Raw genomic sequence first — 17,130 nt, 5'->3', positions numbered from 1 at the left:
TTTAAAAAACAAAATTTAAAAGATGCCACTTTTCAAAAATACCATATGTATTTATGTTAATGTCTAGACATCATATTCTGTTCTATGATCTGCTTATTTGTTCATGTCCCAATTTTACACTATTACGGTTTCTAAATCCCTGTTAATACTTAAAGACTCGTTCTTCTGATTATTTTCTCTTCCAGACTTTTCTTGGCTGTTTTTACTTGTTTATTTTTCCAGATGAACTTTTGACTCAGCTTGATTATTCGGATGAAAAGATGTTGACATCTTTATTAGACATATTAAAATTGTAGGTTAATTTAGGGAGAAATGACATTTTTATGATGTTGAGTCATCTTATCCAAGGACATGGAATGCTTTTTCTTTTGTTCAGATCTTTCGTGTTTCTTTGTAGAATTTTAAAGCCTTTTTATAATGATCTCACATATTTCAGACACTTTATCTTTTGTGTTGTTATTAAAAATAAGGGATTTCCCTTCTATTGTATCTTCTAACTTATTGTTGTTTAAATATAAGAAGGCTCTTGATTTCCATAAATCCTAATATTGAATTATCTTTGCATTCTGGTGAACCTTTGAAATGTGACTGGTAGTTTTCTTTCTGTGCAATGCTTGTCGATTTGGGGAAATCACCATCATGTCTGCTTCATAAAAAGAATTTGGAAGCATTACTTCTTTTGCTGTATTCTAGGACAGTTTAAATGCTATTGGAATTACCTGCTTTTAAAAAGTTTTGGTAGAATTTCCTTGTGAAATTGTCTAGTCCAGTCACTGTATTATTTTAAGGGGTTGGAGGGAGGTTCTTTACTATTCTGGCAATATATTTAAATTTTCTGCTGGAAATAGTTCTGGTAAATTATACATTTCTGAAATATTATCAATTTATTTCTAGCTCTCAAATTCATTTGCGTAGAATAGAGAAAAGTGTTACTTACAATTCATTTAATTTCTTATTTTATTTAGTCTGTGTGGAACCTATAAATGCCATCTCGTATGGAGAAAGGATCTTTGCAGATGTGATTAAGTTAAGGATATTGAGATGGGTGGATTGTAATGAGCTACCCAGTCAGGCCCTAAATGCAATCCCAAATGTCCTTATAAAAGACATGTAGAGAGAGATTTCACACAAAAGAAAAGGCACTGCAATCCCAGAGACAGAGATTGAAGTGATGCAGTCATAAGTCAAGGAATGCTGGCAGCCACCAGAAGCTGGAGGAGACAATGAATAAAGTTTTCCCAAGAACCTCCAGAGGGAACTCAACTCTGCTGACACCTTGATTTTGGGTCAGAAATACTTATTTTGGACTCTAGCCTCCAGAATTGTAAAGAGCACATTGTTGTTGTTTCAAGCACCGCTTTGTGGCAATTTGTTACAGCAGCCACGGAAAACTGATACATGCACTTATTAGGTCATTAAACATGAAATCTTTGATTTTGAATCAAAAGTGTGGTTTATTATATCTCAAACAAGAAGCAGTACAATTTATCAAAGTATGTGCCTAAACTATAGACACAGTTTTGGCATCTTAACGGTAGCTTGCTTATGCCAGCAGCAGAGAAGCTTGGAGAGCAAGTGGCAATGAAATTGTGAAAGGCGTTTTTCACAGCTGGTTGAGAATTGAATATTTTTCCTTGCAAGAAGTGATCCAAAACCTGGAAGAAGTGGTAGTCAGTTGGTGCAAGGTCTGGTGAGTACAGTGGATGACAGAGAGTTTCCAAGTCCAGCCTCTGTAGTTTGAGCAGCGTTGTTTGCGCGACATGTGGTTGAGCGTTGTCTTGCAAGAGGGTTGGCCTGTCTCTCTTGACCAATCTCGGCTGCTTAATCACAAGCATCTTCAACGTTTCATGCAACTGGTTGCAGTAGACATCTGCTGTGATAGATTGACCAGGTTTCGTGAAACTGTAGTGGATGATGCCAGGGCTGGACCATCAAACAGACACCATTAGCTTTTTTTGATGAATATTTGGTTTTGGACTGTGTTTTGGAACTTCATCTTTATCCAACCATTGTGCCGAACACTTGCCATTGTCAAAAAGAATCCATTTGTCATCACACATACAATATAATGTAGAAATGGTTCTCCTTTATGTCGTGACAGCAAAGAAAGGCAAGCTTCGAGACGATTTCCCTTCTGACGCTTGTTTAATTCATGCCGTACCCATCTATCCAGCTTCTGCAAGTTGCTGATTTGTTTCAAATGGTCCAACATTGTCGGAATAGTGACGTCAAATCTTGCTGCCAATTCGTGCATAGGTTGAGATGGATTCGCTTCCACTACAGCTTTCAGCTCATCATTATCCACCTTGGTCTCAGGTAGCCTACATGGCTCATTTTCAATATTAAAATCACCAGAATAGAACTTCTGGAATCATCAGTGTACTATGCATTCATTAGTCACATCCTTCCCAAACACTTTGCTGATATTTTCAGCTGTCTGCACAGCGTTGTTTCCATGATGAAACTCATATTCAAAAATAACATGAATTTTTGACTTATCTATGGCTTCACAAAAATTGCTCCCCAAATTTTTGAAAGACACAAGTCAAAAACCATGTGTTTGAAAGAATGAGGATGTACCTTCACAATAAAAATAAAACAAAAAGTGTCAAAGTGAAAATGTCAGAGATATCAACTGTCAAACTTGGTACTTAAGGAAATCGGCCATTTCATACTTAATGACCTAATAGTTCAACTTTTGTGTCAGATTGCACTCTGAAGCACCTAGGCTAAGACAGTAAAGTATAACTGCTTGAGACAGTACTTTCTTTAAATATTTTGTATTCTCCATTATTTTCTGACATCAAATATTTCTGTGGAGAATTCTGAGGCCAGGCCATTTTATTTTCTGCTGTGACTAGAATTTTTTGCCTCAATGCCCAAATGATTTTTCTTTCCTTCCCTTCTTTTCTTTTTTCCTTACTTATATTGTTGAAGTCCTTAGCCAGGTGCGGTGGTGCGCACCCGTAGTCCTAGCTATTTGGGAGGCTGAGGCAAGAGGATCCCTCAAGCCTAGGAGTTCGAGGTTGCAGTGAGCTATGATTAGGCCACTGCACTCCAGCCTTGGTGACAGAGTGAGACCCAGTCTCTTAAAAAAAAATTGTTGAAGTCCATTGACTCTTCTAGTTCAGTTTTCCCAGGCATAACCAATACCCTTTTTATATAAATAGATACTTACCTTTTATTTCAGGAATGTTTATCTTAATTATATCTTTTAAAGCATAATTATTCTACTGCTTTTTATAATCAAATGCAGCCAACTAGCATTACTTCCACTCATTCGTCTAAGACAAGAGGATAATTCATTAAGTATTTTTAAATAATGTACTATACAACAAACAAAAAGTTAAATTTACAGAACACTTTGATTAATTATGTAGACTGGTAATTACAAAAAGAACAGAGCTAATCATTTGTTTCTTTCCTTATAAAATAGAAATCAAAAGAGTTCTGTTAGTCTTAATATTATCTTTAGGTCAAAGTAGTGCAAAGTGTGGTACATATAGTTTCATCTAGAAAGGTATGTAATTTACATACCTCATATGATTTAATAAAATTTGCATAACAAAATGAATACAGAGAGCCCTGGGGTTTCATGTTAAAATTTCGTGTTGAGCTATCTTTTATTGTTGATTAATTATTAGGTGGAGCATATTTTTATACATTTACAATCCTAAGAAAAGAAAAATAACTGTTTCTTGAAAAAGGTATTCCAGTAGTCATTTGTTTTATAATAGGATAAGCTGAACCTCTAAGAGTTTAACCTCTACCAAATCTGGACTCCTTAGCTTGAGTCAATAAAGCAGATATGCTGCATATTTCATAGTGACTGTTTCCTAAGTTATGAATCTGCCTTTTCTCCTGACATACTGACAGATAGTGTACTTTTGGGAGTATCCCTGGCATGGTGCTTTTCCATGTGTTGTTGTGTATGAACTATATTATTTCTCCTCCTTTCCTCGGACATGACCTTCCATTCTGTGTAATTACACATCTTGTCAGAATATTCTCAAGAAGACTATTCTTCTAAGAATTTCCCTAAGCGAAGAAGTTTTTGAGATGGAAAATTAAAGAGAAGAAGGCGGGTACTGGAATGTCCTTGGCTTTCCCTGTATTTGCTGCATACCTCTGCCAGATTTATGAGGTTGTTGAAGTTTCTAAATGTGGTGACAAGTTCCATAACTCTGATTTTTTTCTTACAAAATCAGTATCTACCTGTGGCTCCTTTTTATTGGATCTTCTTTGAAAACTGGCCTTTTAAGCCTTTCATTGTTTATTTACTTTTCTTACTCTTTCATTCTTAGCCTCAAGGAACTCTGTATGCCTCCTTAAATATATTATACAATTTTTTTTTGTCTGCTCATTTGTAAGTGTTTGGGCATCTTTTGTAGGTTTGCTTCTAATATGTGGCTCTCCTGGCTTATTTTGTTCCCAAAGTAAAAATAGGTCCCTATAAAAGACCTCCCTCCCAAATTTCTGCAGGTGTCTCTGCAATGGGCCTCCATTTGTAAAAAAGCAGGATGCTTGAGCTTTTAACTTCCACAGCAGAGCGTTGGGTGATGCCTGCAGATGAGGAGCTACCTCCTACTCCATATTCTGCTGTACTTTCATACTTTCACGTGTTTTTCTCTTTTCTACCTCTCCAGAATGAGCAGTAGCTGTTTCATGTGATGATCCCTTTGTAATTCCAGTGATAAACAGGCCTGTCTGGACCATGTCAGCTCACGGGTTCAGCAAGATATATGTCTGCCTTTTTGTGACAAGAAAGAGCCTCTACATACTTCCCCTGAAGCTAACAATCTGCTTTTCTACTTTGTTGATGAATCTGTTTGAGGTGATCTTCATTACTTCGATAGACTTTGGGGTAGGCGGTGGCCCAAGAGTGGTGGGCTGTAGCACTGGCACATGGAGGGGGGATTATAGGAGAGTGAGAGAGACATGCTGTGGTCCCTCGCCTGTACCCTGGAAGCCTGGTATGAGCCCAGCCACATCACTTCTTCCTCCTGTACTGTTGCCAACGTGGGCATGCACTTTTTTTTCTTTAAGGATTATAATTATATACATTATTGAATCTTCTTTCATTCTTTTTTATTTTTATTTATTTATTTATTTTATTTCAGCATATTACGGGGGTACAAATGTTTAGGTTACATATATTGCCTTTGCCCCACCCAAGTCAGAGCTTCAAGTGTGTCCATCACCCAGATGGTGTGCACTGCATCTATTAGGTGTGTATATACCCATCCCTTCTTCCCCCCTCTCACCTGCCTGACACCTAATGAATGTTGCTACTATATGTGCACATAAGTATTGATCAGTTAATACCAATTTGATGGTGAGTACATGTGGTGCTTGTTTTTCCATTCTTGTGGTACTTCACTTAGTAGAATGGGCTCCAGCTTTACCCAGGATAATACAAGAGGTGCTGGATCACCATTGTTTTTTGTGGCTGAGTAGTAGTCCATGGTATACATATACCACATTTTGATAATCCACTCATGTATTGATGGGCACTTGGGTTTTTTCCCCATTTTTGCAATTGTAAATTGTGCTGCTATAAACATTCTGGTGCAGATGTGTTTTTTATAGAATGCCTTTTGTTCCTTTGGGTAGATGCCCAGTAATGGGATTTCTGGATCAAATGTTAGTTCTACTTGTATCTATCTCTTTGAGGTATCTCCATATTACTTTCCACAGAGGCTGTACTAGTTTGCAGTCCCACCAGCAGTATATGAGAGTTCCTATCTTTCCGCATCCATGCCAACATTTATTGTCTTGGGACTTTTTGGTAAAGGCCATTCTCACTGGAGTTAAGTGATATCTCATTGTGGTTTTGATTTGCATTTCCCTGATGATCAGAGATATTGAGTATTTTTTCATTTGTTTGTTGGCCATTATTCTGTCTTCTTTTCAAAAGTTTCTGTTCATATCCTTTGCCCACTTTTTGATAGGGTTGTTTGATTTTTTCTTGCTGATTTTCCTGAGTTCTATGTAGATTCTAGTTATCAGCCCTTTATCAGATGTGTAGCATGCAAATATTTTCTCCCATTCTGTAAGTTGTCTGTTTGCTTTCATGATAGTTTCCTTGGCTGTGCAGAAGCTTTTTAATTTGATCAGGTCCCATTTGTTTATTTTTGTTATAGCTGTGATTGCCTTTGGGGTCTTCTTCACAAATTATTTCCCTAAGCCAATGTCTATAAGAGTTTTTCCAACATTTTCTTCCAGAATTCTCATAGTTTCATGCCTTAGGTTTAAGTCTGTTTTTCTACTGTGAGTTGATTTTTGTGAGAGGTGATAGGTGCGGATTTTGTTTCAGTCTTCTACATGTGTCTATCCAATTTTCCCAGCACCATTTATTGAATAAGGATTCTTTTCCCCAGTGTATGTTTTTGTCTGCTTTGTCAAAGATTAGATGGCTATATGAGGATGGTTTTATATCTGGGTTCTCAGTTCTGTTGCATTGGTCTATGTCTCTGTTCTTGTACCAGTACCATGCTGATTTAGTTACTATAGCCTTGTAGTATAGCTTGAAGTCTGGTAAATTGATGTCTCCCAATTTGTTCTTTTTGCTTAAGATTGCTTTTGCTATATCAGGTCTTCTCTGATTCCATATAAAGCATAGAATTATTTTTTCTAGATCTACAAAAAATGGTGTTGATATTTTAATAGGGATTGCATTGAATCTGTAGATCACTTTGGGTACTATAGACATTTTAACAATGTTGATTCATTTCTTTTCTTTTTTATCTTATCTTTGCTTCTTAATATGTTCGTAGAAGTGTCTGTTGTCCTTCATATTCTTCCATTTTTGTCTTTATAAATGTGATAGTTTCATTTTTTCTTCCACTACTTTTATTAAGCTCTGACAACTCATATTTTATCTCTTCCTGCTGTCTAATCATCTAGTTCATAAGTGCTTTTATTCATGCTTTGAGTTCTTGCTTCGCAGACTTGATTCATTTCTTATGTATTTAAAATTCAGGGAGAAAGTTTTGGTCATGATGTTTATATTCTCCATGACAATATTTTTCTGGCTGTCATTATGAATCCACCATTTATTTTTCTTATTTCATTCTTTTCCTTTTTACTTAGTGTGTCTTTGAATATCCTGTGTTGGTTTCTTTTTTAATTAAGCGTCTCTGAAAGTTTGAGTGTTCCCAGCTATAAGGAGGAGATTTATATCAGGACAGATCCAGAACTGAGTTCCAGGCTGGCTGGGATTATCCCCATAGTTCACGGAGTGGTGTGTGAGTTCAGGTAGCCTTCCTTTCCCTTAGTAAATGGAACAGGCAGCTTTGGGGTTTTATAATTCAAAGTGTTTTATCTTCTACTGGCCACAGAGACCCTCTGCTTTTGTATACATGCCTTCTTGGCGGGCAGGTTTCTTTGTCAAACTCTACCTTTTTTTCTTCATAGGACAAAATTGGGTCTATGGAATCTAAGGGATTTAGGTTTTACATCTCAAAGTGTGCCCTTCACTTTTAAGAACTGTACTTTGCTGACTCTTTCTGATACCCACAGCTGTAATGCCCTGTTTCTGCTGTCCCTTGTCACTGACACACCCTTGTATGATCACCAATGCCATAGTGATTACAGATGTGCATATTGCAATGGAGCCTCACCAGCTTTGCTCCCTGGAAATTAGAATGAACAGATACTCCTCTTGACATGTTTTGGATATGTAGGGTGAGAGAGAAATAAACCTTTGTTGTATTAAGTTTCTGAAATTTAAAGTTATTTATTACTGTAGCATAACCTAGCTAATTTTGAGTGATATAATTGGTTCACAGGTAAGATTACTGCCCTTGAGGGCATTTGGAAATAGAAGAAGCCATTTTTGGTTGTCACGATATAGTGCCCAGGAGCCAGGGATAGTAAATCTCTGGTAATACTTCCAACAATCCTCCTCAATAAAGATTTTTTGCCTGAAATGCCAATCATATCCCCCATCAAAAACTCAGTAAATGGCTTGACAGGTACAGCCAAATTGACTTCCTGAACAATGTACCATTATTAAACCTTTGTCCAAATTGGATATTTTTGGCATCTTTTATTGTCTTCTATTGAAAGTAATTCAGATAATTTTAAGTGTTTATATATACATGTATTGTTTCCTAAATGTAATACTCATGAGTGAACTGTTAAGAGTTTATTAATTTTTGTAGCATTCTCATACTGTTTAGCATGGTACCTTACACCTAATTGTTTCTCAGTAAATATCTGTGGATTTCATTAGACTGAAACACCTTCTTGGGCCCATGTTTGATAAATGTGCTTTCTGTATCTTGGGTGTACATTAGTAAATTCAGGGTTCCCCTTTTGTTTTTTGTAGTTTGAACTGACAAGAGACTTGAAAAATAAACAATTGAAAAAGACATTCCCTAAAGGTAACCATCAAGTGTAATAAGGCTCAAGTCAAATGGCCCAGCTGTCACAGTAAAATACAGCCTATTGACTTCCTTCTCACTAGGGAAAAGCACTGAGTACCACTTACCACAGACAGCATGGAGAGAAAGTATCACCCTAAGAACTGCAGGAGGGAATGTCCTATGTAGCTGAGAGACAGGCACAAAATAAATCTGGCTGGTAGTAGATAACCATGTGTTTTTATAAGGAGTGAGGGAGGGAAAACATAATTTAAGGGTCAGAAAATAAATAGCACCCAGTTAAAATATAACTGGGGTGACTAACAAAAAATTTTTTTTAAAAATCACTAAAAAAAATATTAAATACCAACTAGGTACAAGCTCTGAGTGGTGGAGTGGGTGGGGATGGGGGTCTTACATAGAGACGAGCAGCATGGAGACTGCCTTCTAGGCTTTTGGGATCTTATCTGGAAACTAAACATATATGTAAATAAATCTGATATCTATAGACTGTGACAAATGTTATAACAGAGGTAATAAGAAAACTTACCAAGAAGGTAGGAAAAAGAGAGGATTTATAATTAGATGGAAGCCAATAAGTTGAATCTAAGATGATTAATGCTTTAAATTGAGCCTTAAAAGAAGGCTAATGTGTGGACCACTGAATAACACGTAACTATCACTGACTCTTTTGTCCTAGGGTGAGGTTAAGAGGTGTAATGCCTAATGCTGGCAGTCCCTGGGTTATGGAGGAGAAACGTTCCTGAGAACGTCCTTAGGCCAGATTTGTGTGTAATTTGGATCCCTGATGAATAGTGCAAATATGGTAATAATAACAATACTAAAATGGCTCATATGTGGTAATAATAATACAGTGTAATACTGTAAAAATAATAATAATAATACTCCTGGACTGTAAAAATAAGTTACAGAAACTATTGTGCTCTTTCTTTTAATTCAAACAAACAGAACATTAAAACAAACCCATACAAGGAGTTTAGATAGGATATAGGAGAAATTTCAAAAAAGAATATTAGAGGTTAACATTAACCTAACGACGCACCAATGCTAGGCTAATAGGAATGTTATGCTTATTTTGATCTTCTAACCAAATCCATGATAACCTTTGCGTTTCCATAATTAGTCCATTACACTGCTTAGTAATAATTGATGCTTTCACTGAAGCACTGCCTTTCACATGTTCCATTATTCTCACTTTACCCTTTATGATTGTTCCAACAGTCGAGTGACAGGGAGCCTAATGCTTCCCGATGGACGATGGCATCTGACCTTTCTCCGGAAGCTTGATTATTTCTACTTTTGTTTCCATCCATCGTCATCACCTTTCTCTTCACTGCAGGCTCACCTGGACTTGCAGTGGACTTTCGCTTTGGAGGCATGGTCATAAGGGTAGACACAGACTCACAAAGTCAAATAAAAAAGTTAACGCGAAAGTGATGCTCTACATAAGTGACCATGTAAACGGTGAGACTAGCCGCTAGTGTAAAGATACTGCGCCAATGAACTGCTTAAATGATGTGGGTTTCTTTATGTGTACAGAAGAAACTAGTCCCGAAATTATTAATTTAATTATTTAATTATAGATTATCCTTGTGGGGAATCTTGGGAGCCTGTTCGTAAGTACAGAACCTGTAAGTCAGGTTATCCTTAACCTGGGAACTGCTTGTATTGGTAGAGATGTTTTGCAGTTAAATGGTGTGGTTGCATACTTTATTTAAATAGTGTATTGTTGTTAATTGATGGTTTTATGTAATTAGAACCTGAAAAATAGTGAATGTTAAAGGCTTTAAAAAATGGAGTATACCAGAACTGATTGCAGTAATTCCCCATTGATTCCTCAACTTATGATTGCATGTATATGTATGTCTAGGATGTTTATGTCACGCAAAATGGTGACTAGTGCACCCTTGGGATGGCCACCTTGCTTCATGCTACTGACACTTCTATCTCATTCCAACCAGAGCCAAAGATAAAAACATCCTTTGAAATGTTTAAGTAAATTCTGTTCTTACAAGATCAACCGCTCTTCTGGCCTAGTGCTAATGTTTATACCTGTTGATTTCAAGGAGTTCTATGTGGGCTATTAAGCAGTATATTTCTTTTGGTCTGAGTGCTTGTATTGATTAAAAGAGGAATAAATAGCTTGGCTTCTCTTCAAGAAATGCCATAATATCTTATATCTTCTTAACTTAGAAAAGCCCAGTGTATACACACAGTGGAGGGGGAGGTTAAGCTATTCAAGTACATGTCAGTGAGCACAGGTCGTAAGAACTGTGAGCCAAAATAGTTTAATTATTTCAGTTCTTCCCATAACACTTATCCACTTCAACAGGATGCCTCTCTACTCCCTCGCTCCTTATTACTGTTGCAAGGAAGGAACACATATTGATCCCTCTTGTAATCTTTTTAGACCTTGTGGGTATTGCATGGGTGAACATCTGGGAACGCTGTCCTTAGCTGTCCAGTGAATCAGCAGAAGAGGAGATGGGCCCCAGGGGAATTGCAGCCCACTGCATCTTAAGGATTGCCGACACTAATCCACACAGCATCCTACTGTCAAGTTAGCTGGCTCTGGGGCTGCCGCTGATGTGAAGCATAGACAGCCCAAGGGAGATAACTGCTCTTGGTGATAAAATGCACAGTTTTCTTGGAATTTTAATTTATTCCAGAATTGTCTTCCAGAGCATATTCTGGTAGTTTACTGAGGTTAGCATGAAGAATAAAGTGGAAGAGACAAAGAATGAAGGGATAATACGAACTAAAGTATCTATAGGGTTTTCCAGTTTATACATTATCTAATTTAATACTCACAATGGTACAAGGACATAGGTATTGTTATCCCCATTTTACAGATAAGGAAATTGAGGTCTAGAAGTATGGTTAGTTTGCTCAAAGTATTAGTAATTTGCTAGTGTATAGAAATGCTGGGTAAAAAGAAATTACATCTAACATTGAGCCAGAAACCGCATACATTCCACATGAACTAGCAAATTCAATCTTCACAACAATCTTATGAGGCAGGAACTCACACTAGCCCCATTTTTTTAAATAAATAGATGAGGAGCCAGGTATTAGGGATTACTTAGTTTAAGGATAAAGCCTAGATTTGAATCCAGATCTTCAGACTCCAGACCTATTCTTGATATTGTGGTACAATCTAATCACCGTAGCCTCTTTTGACAGCAATTTGAGATTTCCATCCACATACAGTGCTAAGATAGGTCTATAAAGTGCTTTGCATATTGCCTAGAACATAAAATTCATTGTAAAATTGAAAGCTACTATTAATGAACAAACAGCAATGGTATATTTTCCTATTACCTTTATTATAAAGATTTCTGAACATTTGACACTTATTGTTGGAGTCATGGAATGCTGGATTCCTCTATGCCTTTCTCTGTATAAGGTATATTTTCAGGTTGTGTCTAAAAAGACTGAGATTCAATGACAAAATATGACTTTTCCAAATTAAGCTGTGAGTGGCAAGTCAGGTTGTCAAGGCATAGTAGTAAGGAAAGTTCTCATTGTGCTTGTTTGCAAGGTACTCTTTTTAAAAATTTTTTTAAAACTTTTTTGTAGAGATAGGGTCTTGCTATGTTGCCCAGGCTGGTCTTGAACTCCTGGCCTCAAGTGATCCTTCTGTCTTGGCTTCCCAAAGTGTTGGAATTATGGGTACCTGGCCAACATGGTACCCTTTTACTGACCACAAATAAGCAGCCTGTGAATTCATAATATCATTTTAAATGTGCTTCGCAGTTTATCAAGTGCTTTCAAATGCATTCTTTCATTTGCCTCATAACAACCTTGTTGGGTGGCTATTATTATTTCTGTTTTACAGAAAAGAAAATTGAGACACAAAAATCAGAGGTTAACTAATGACACAATTCACCCAAGTAGGAAATGGAGGAGCCAAAGTCAAGAGCAGATTCCCTGCCTCAAAGCTCAATGCTTTTTGCGCTACACATTGCTATGTTGTATTTTTGTTAAGATTTTCATCTCCCTATATTAGTTATGAACCACCAGAATCTGAAAATGCAAATGTAATACAGTATCACAGTGGGTAGCTTCATGAAATGAATAAGCAAAAACAGAAATTTGGTTGGCCTAATATCAAAATCTTAAAAACTTCTTTCAACAAATATTCACCCAACACATATTTATTCAGTCCCTATTTTGGCCATGACATTGTGTTAAGTTATATGACGTATGTAAAGAAGAAAGAAGAAAGAAGCAGGGGCCAGGAATGCAGGAATGCAGGGAAAAGCTCAAGTGCACACGTTTTTAGATGTAAGAAAATTTATAGGAATCATGTCGAGGTAATTATATGTCTTATTTTACTAATTAAATTAAGGCCAAACTGATAATGGCAGCTGTGTCTTATTTTCCTTTACATTTCACATGGTGTCTGGCTCAGAATCTTACTTGTGGAACGAATGAATTGGGGTGAGGAGTCAGGGCTTTGGCTCTCCAGGAGCTTATAGACCGAACTGAAAGATAAGAAACAAAACTAAATTAAATAAAATATAAAATTTATATATGATCATAGGGTATAGAGAAGGGAAGCAGTATTTCTAGTTGGGACAATCGGGGAAAGGTTCACGAAAGAGACATCTGTTGAACGAGAGGTAATTAATATATATTTTTGCTGTCTTTTTGTAGGGAAACATGAATAAACTAGTCTAATGAAAATAAGAAGTAGGAGATTTAAATCTCCTAGCACTCTGTAGATGGGCACAGTGGACTGTTAAAATCTTTTTTTTTTTTGAATGAATGAATGAATGAATCCTTCCAACAAAATTTTTAATATATGTCTTTAAATGTAAAATGTTGTTGTGATATCTTAGTATCACTTGGAATCAGTTGGATTGGAAATGTCAAAACCCTCTGATAAAGGATCTTGCCATTTTCACTCTGGCTCTTCTAGAATCAAGAAATCACAGAAGTATTTTAGAGAGTGCTCCACTCTATTATAGATGGAGACTTAATAACCCTGTATAATTTGGAGAAGCATATTGAATGTATAATCAAAGAGTAACACAAACATCTTTCGGAGGTGCATCACTTTTTTGAGAGGGAAACACCCAGCCAAGTCTTTAGTTATGACGTCATTTCTAATGTATCTCATTTAATTTTAACATCTTTTAGTTGGGCATGGTGGCTCATGCCTGTAATCTCAACACTTTGGGAAGCCAAAGTGGGAAGATTGCTTGAGGCTGGGAGTTCAAGACCAGACTGGGCAACATAGTGAGACCCCATCTCTATAAAAAATATATATATAAAAAAATGGGCTTAGTGGTGCATGCCGGTAGTCCCAGCTACTTGGGAGGCTGAGGCAGGAGGATCACTTGAGCCCAGGAGTTTGAGGTTACCATGACTTATGACCATGCCACTCCAGCCTGGGTGACAGAGAGAGAGCCTATCTCAAAAAACACAAATTAAATAAATAAAATAAAAAATTTTAATGTCTTTTGGCAGTCTGGCTGTAAAAACTAAGATATGAGGATTCCTGCTAGATCCTGAATCTGGGTTACAATTTAGTCTCTGTATTGATCCTTTGGTTTTATTTATTTATTTTTACAGAAAACCACTCACAATGCCTTCTAGATTTCTTTCAGAAGTAGGACTTTCATACCTACAATAAAAGAAAGTATTATTTACCGTAAGGCATTTTTCCATTTGATGGTCAATGACTCGCAGTGCTTTCCTTTACTGGAGAGTGAAATGATAATGTTTCTATCTTAAATTTAAGGTATTTTTAATGTTTACTGAATTTTACACTGAATTGTAATCATCATAAGAATAAATAAGAATTTAAAGCATTAATTATGGAGGTGGGACTTCAGTTTGCTTTTAATACAACAATAAATAATAAACACATCCAATGGACTTTCCAAATATTTTACCTGTATTGGATTTCCTTTAGAATCATTTTTAAAGAATAGTAAAGAAAAATGTCAGTGATGATAATATTACTAATATAAATTATTTAATGTTTTTGGTGATGACATTTGATGCCCCACATATTCTCACATTTGAGAGATTCCCTACGTGTACTGGATGACTACGTATCATCAAAGTCCAAGTCATTTGAAATTTTCATATATAAAGTCTTGATAAACATTTCTTAAAAGGCAACTTTCTAAATTAATCATCTAACACTGTGAGGTGAATCCTGTCTCTTAAAACTGTACATGGTGCATTTTTGGAAACTTTGTACAGAGAAATATTTGAAACTTTTATTCCATATGATAAAATGTGAGCCTTTTATAAAACTTCTCAGAACTTTGTAAAGTTTAGAGAGTCACATTATCCCTGTCTGCTCTTATAACTACACATCATGGTTCTCTACATTTTTATAATGATTATGACCTATGATTACTTTTATCTGGAATTCCAAAAAAAAGAAGAGGATGATTGGAATAGTGGAACACACATCATAAGCAATAGAAAAGGAGACTTTTAAAACACTTAGGAAAAAAAAGATATGCTTTCATGGATAGAAGTTCTGAAATGGAATATGTTTCAAAGAGGTTATGAAGTTCCTTCCCCTAGGCAGTAATTTTCAAGCCTTGGTGCCTTAGTCTGTTTTGTGCTGCCAGAACAGAATACCACAGACTGGGTAATTTGTAAAGAAAAGAAATTTATTTCTCACAGTCTTAGAGGCTGGGAAATCCAACATCAAGGGGCTAGCATCTGGTGAGGGCCTTCTTGATGCATCAGAATACTGTAGAGAGCATTTTGTGGGTGAGAGAGAGCAAGAGATTGAATTCGCAGGCTCAGGCCCTTTTATAATTGTCATTAAGCCATTCATGAGGGTGGAGACTTCACGACCTAAACACCTTTGATTAGATCCCACCTCCGAACACTGTTGTGTTGGTGATTAAGTTTCCAGCACTTGCTTTTGGGGGAACACATCAAAACCATCGCATTTGGTATATAGGGGGAATCACTTGGGGATCCAGTTAAAAATAGAAATTCTGGAAGCTATTTTTAAAGATTCTCTAGGAAGTCTAATACGGGGTGCAGGAATCTATCTTTTTAACAAGCATGGAGTTGATCCCTGATCACATTTTGTAAAACATTGACTAGGGGATGAGTTACATTCCACTCAGTAACAGTGCAGAGATTGTCACTAAAGGAGACAGTGCTCCACCAAGGGGAAACAAAAAACTGGGCAGTCGAAGAGCATGTAGTTTGGAAAAGGTCCACATTTGATTCTCATACAAGCATTCCCCTCCATATTCCCTCTATACCTATTCTTTTTTTTTTATTATTTCAGTATATTATAGGGGTACAGATGTTTAGGTTACGTATGTTGCCCTTGCCCCAAATATGTCCATCCTTCGGGCGGTGCACATTGCACTCTCTGTGTATGCAAATACCCGTCCCCTCCTCCCTCCTCCCCCCTCCCCCCCACCAACATCCAATAGATGTTATTCTTATATGTGCACTTATGTGTTGATCAGTTAATACCAATTTGATGGTGAGTACATGTGGTGCTTGTCTTTCCATTCTTGGGATACCTCACTTAGTAGAATGAGTTCCAGCTCTATCCAGGAGTATACAACAGGTGCTATATCACCATTGCTTCTTAAAGCTGAATAGTACTCCATGGTATACATATACCACATTTTATTAATCCACTCATGTATTGATGAACACTTGGGTTGTTTCCACATCTTTGCAATTGTGAATAGTGCTGCTATAAACATCTGGGTGCAGGTGTCTTTCTTATACAGTATCATTTGGTCTTTTGGGTAGATGCCCAGTAATGGGATTGCTGGAACAAATGGTACTTCTACTTGTATCTCTTTAAGGTATCTCCATATTGCTTTCCATAGAGGGTGCACTAGTCTGAAGTCCCACCAGCAGTGTATGAGTGTTCCTATCTCTCCGCATCCACACCAACATTTATTGTTTTGGGACTTTTTGATAAAGGCCCGTCTACCTCGGCCTCCCAGAGTGCTGGGATTACAGGGGTGAGCCACCGCGCCTGGCCTATACCTATTCTAAAGATTGATATTCTGACCATATATTTGGGAAGAGTTATCATGAAAATAAAGAGTCATCAGTAGAAACCAGTGAAGCCCTGTAAGGTCTCTCTAATAATTTCAGATATTTACAGGATGTGGACAAAAGAGAACAGTTTACATAATTGAAGATAATATAAAGGAGTAGAGGTCAAAAATTTATTATAGTTTGAGGAATAAGACGAGGCTTTTCTACTGAAAGGAAAGTAAGCCATCCTTCTATGAGTGGGTTGCACAGACTCCAAACAGCTCCTTGAGCAGTGCAGAGGTAGGCGGTGGTGGGCAAGGCCCCCTCACAGCTTGGGCGGCAGAGATCGCGGGGTGAGCGTGGAGTCCAAGGGCTCTCTCTTCCTGATCCTCCCCATGTATGAATGCCTCCCCAAAGTTCCCTTCAATCTTGTGGAATGAATTGTCCCGTTACCTTCTCCTTCACTCTGAGTGTCCCCTGTCTCTTCTCCAAAGTTTTACCATGTTCTTTCCAAGAACAGCCATCTGTAAGTAGGCATCTGCCTGCAACTTTCGATCCTCTCCTTGAGAGCGGCGTGCATGGGCTGCTTCTAGCCTGCCATCTTCTCCCCACTTCACACACTTTTTAATAAGCCATAGTTCAAAGAGAAATAAAAAGAAAGCTAGGAAAATAATTTGAACTGAATAAAAATGAAAGACAACATATATAAACATGTAGGATACAGGAAAAGCAATACTTAGAGGGA

The sequence above is a fragment of the Propithecus coquereli genome, unplaced genomic scaffold, assembly GCF_000956105.1.
Source record: "Propithecus coquereli isolate 6110/MARCELLA unplaced genomic scaffold, Pcoq_1.0 Scaffold267, whole genome shotgun sequence".
Taxonomy (NCBI): Eukaryota; Metazoa; Chordata; class Mammalia; order Primates; family Indriidae; genus Propithecus; species Propithecus coquereli.
The sequence above is the reverse complement of the archived record's forward strand: the minus strand, read 5'-3'. Positions refer to the sequence as shown.